This window comes from Gossypium hirsutum, chromosome D05 (assembly GCF_007990345.1).
Source record: "Gossypium hirsutum isolate 1008001.06 chromosome D05, Gossypium_hirsutum_v2.1, whole genome shotgun sequence".
Classification (NCBI taxonomy): Eukaryota; Viridiplantae; Streptophyta; class Magnoliopsida; order Malvales; family Malvaceae; genus Gossypium; species Gossypium hirsutum.
The window spans coordinates 28,183,846-28,187,236 of NC_053441.1; the positions used below are offsets into that span (position 1 = coordinate 28,183,846).

At 39.7% G+C, this 3,391-nt stretch overlaps 1 pseudogene; it reads left to right on the forward strand.

Moving 5' to 3' along the window:
* The first annotated feature begins 1,443 nt into the window (after window positions 1-1,443).
* LOC121217919 (G-type lectin S-receptor-like serine/threonine-protein kinase At5g24080) lies at window positions 1,444-2,939 on the forward strand (annotated as a pseudogene).
* The last annotated feature ends 452 nt before the right edge of the window (window positions 2,940-3,391 follow it).

Here is a 3,391-nt window from a genome sequence, read left to right on the forward strand (position 1 = left end):
GTTATTTATAAATTTTGATGTATTTATACATCAAAGCATTATCATTGGATTTGTAGTTGTTTTGTTGTAATGTATATTATTTTTAAATGTTTGATTGAGTTATATGGCATGCAACACATCTTTTGAAATATGACCACAAACTCAACATGCTAAACTATGACACAATCTCCTACGGACTCTCTGTGTGTTGGTGAGTAATCTCTGCTTGAGCACTGGCCAGACAAAAAATCTAACCCTTTAGGGCCCTTGAACTTCCAAGGGATCTTCCAGACATCTTCATTCGGTTTCCAAGAACATTCCCGAATTTTCCCATAAGCACTTTTAACAGAGAAAGAACCTGTCTTCGTTCCTCCCCAGATAATCCTGTCAACTCTTGTTGTCAAATGAGGTAGGGGTATCCCAATAATCTTTTGAATGACTCTCAAGCAACCATAGCCGAAACAAATCAAGGTTCCAAGTACCATCATCAGCAACCATATCACTAAGCAAGTAGTCCAAATCAATACTAGCATGTCCGGGAATCAAATTAATGAGATGCCTACATTTGAAACCCATGGATCACTCCAACACATGATATTTCTCTCATCCCCTACTAATCAAAGCAAATTCTCCCGAATAAGTGGCCAAACCTTAGTAAGGGCTCTCCACAAAAAAGAGCCTCTAATGTGGAATAGAGTTTCTGGAATTCTGACAACTACCCCATACTTCACTCAAAGCACCTATACCCAAAGAGCTTTAGAATCAACCACAATTATAAAACCCAACTTCATTATGAAGAAAGTGTTATGATCCTACAACTTTCGAAAACCAATACCGCCATGCTCTCGAGGCTGACATACATCCTCCCAACCGACCAAAGCCACTTTCCTACCATTACTCAATGACCCCCAAACAAACTGACGCACCATACGTTTGATTTCCTCACAAAGACCCTTGGGAATCAACATTGACTGCATGAAATAGCTGGGAATCGCTAGTAAGACAATTTGCGCTAGGGTGGCCCTACCAGCTAAAGACAACGACCTTGCATCCCATCCCTGCAATTTACTCTAAACTTTATCCACCACAAAACGTAAAGAGCTATTGGTTACTCTATCATGAAACAAAGGTACTCCCAAATAGCTTCCAAGATTATGTATTCTACTAAATCCAAGAATACAGCACAAGTTATCTCCTAAGAATTCACTTACTCCTTTTGAAAAGCAAACATTCGTTTTATGTCTTTAAAATTTAATAATGTGACGAAATTTTATTAATACCTGAATACATTAATTTTTAACATCTTAATATAAATTATTTCCTATTTTTAAATATCATATACATATACATTTTATTAAGCAAGTCACTATATCTATGTCCAGTCTACGTGGGGAACACAGCTCCAAACGCCTGCATTAATTGGTCAACATTCTAAGGCATGGAAAAATTGTTCTCATCTCCTTGGTCAAAATTTCAATTCATTCACCCATTACTCCATCATGGAAAATTCTACTTTCGAATGGTAGACATCTAAGATATTGTTCATTTCATCATCTTCTCTTGTCCCATCTCCGATCTCTATTCATCATCATCAGTGGTATCGAGTTCAGGAATTACTGCTATAGGTAATCTTTTTAATTAATTTCTTCTTCTTCCTCCTCCTCCATATGTCGAAACAAACTGATCATAAATTCACTTGTAACCATCTGCAGTAATCGTGGTCATCATGATTCTTGTCTCAATGTTCCTTCTCAGTTGTATTAGATGGTATCAAAAGAAAATTTGTTCGTCTTCCCCTTCTCCACTTTCGAAACTAACAGCAACTATGGATCAATTCCTCAACGACATGGAAAAGGAGAAACCAATCCGATTCACCTCTCGCCAGCTAAAGATCGCCACCGATAATTTCTCCACTTTGTTGGGTTCAGGGGGTTTTGGAGCTGTATACAAGGGTGTTTTCAACGATGAAACCATGGTAGCTGTCAAGGTTCTCCATGGAACCTCGGATAAAAGAATCGAGCAACAATTCATGGCGGAAGTGGGCACAATCGGCAGAGTTCATCATTTTAACTTGGTTCGACTCTATGGCTTCTGCCTTGACAAGAACCTGAGGGCATTAGTTTACGAATACCTGCAAATGGTTCGCTTGACAGGTTTTTATTTACCCAAGAAAAGATATTAGGATTCGAGAAACTCCATGAAATTGCTGTAGGAACTGCGAAAGGAATTGCTTACTTACATGAAGAATGTCAACAACGAATCATTCACTATGACATAAAGCCTGAAAACATTCTATTAGATTCAAAATTTTGTCCCAAAGTAGCTGATTTTGGTTTGGCCAAGCTATGCAACAGGGAAAACACTCATATGAGCATGACAGGAGGTCGAGGAACTCCAGGGTATGCAGCACCGGAACTTTGGATGCCATATCCAATAACCCACAAGTGTGATGTTTATAGCTTTGGGATTCTGTTATTTGAGATCATAGGCCGGCGGAGGAACCTTAACGTCCAACTTCCGGACAGCCAGGAGTGGTTCCCTAGATGGGTGTGGAAGAACATTGAGAGCAATGGTGATATTGGAGAGTTAATGGAAGCCTGCGAGATCGATGAAGGAAATAGAGAGACCGTGGAGAGAATGGTGAAAACGGCTTTATGGCGTGTTCAGTATAGAGCTGAACGAAGGCCATTGATGAGCATGGTGGTTAAAATGTTAGATGGAGCAGCCGAAATTCCTCAACCTTCAAATCCCTTCGGGCATTTGCTGGATCACAATTCCACCATTGTTGCTGCAGGTATTTCGAGTTCAACATGGAAGGACGATTCAGAGCCTTCTTCTTCGGTGGTAACAGATCAGTCCAAGTTGGTAGTTGAAACTCCAACTACAAATATGGAGAATTGTGAGATTGAAGTGGTTTGCACTTCTACTTAAGGTTTGTTAACCCTGAATTGGTTTTTTAATTTAAGCACAAATAATTTAAAATTTATAACAATATTCAATTTTTTTTCAAAATTAAAAGAAATTATTAAAAAATTAAAAAAGTATACGGAGATTACATATAGGTAGAGGTGATCATGGGCCGGATCCAGACAAAATTTTAGGCCCGTTTTCTAGGCCTGGGCTCAGCTCGACCCGAAATATGGGCTTAAAAATTTATCCAAGCCCGACCCGAAAGAAAATTGCTAAGCCCGAGCCCGGCCCGGCCCGACCCATATTAAATATATATTTAATATATAATTCGGGCCGAGCTCGGCCCGGGCCAAAAAATTTTACCTGAGGCCCTACCCGTTTTCTAAACGGGCCCTATTTTTTTGCCCAAATCAATATTTCGGGCCTATATTTTTACCCGAACCCTTCTATTTTTTGGGAGGACCGTCGGGCCAAGCTGAGTAACCCAACCCATGATCACCTC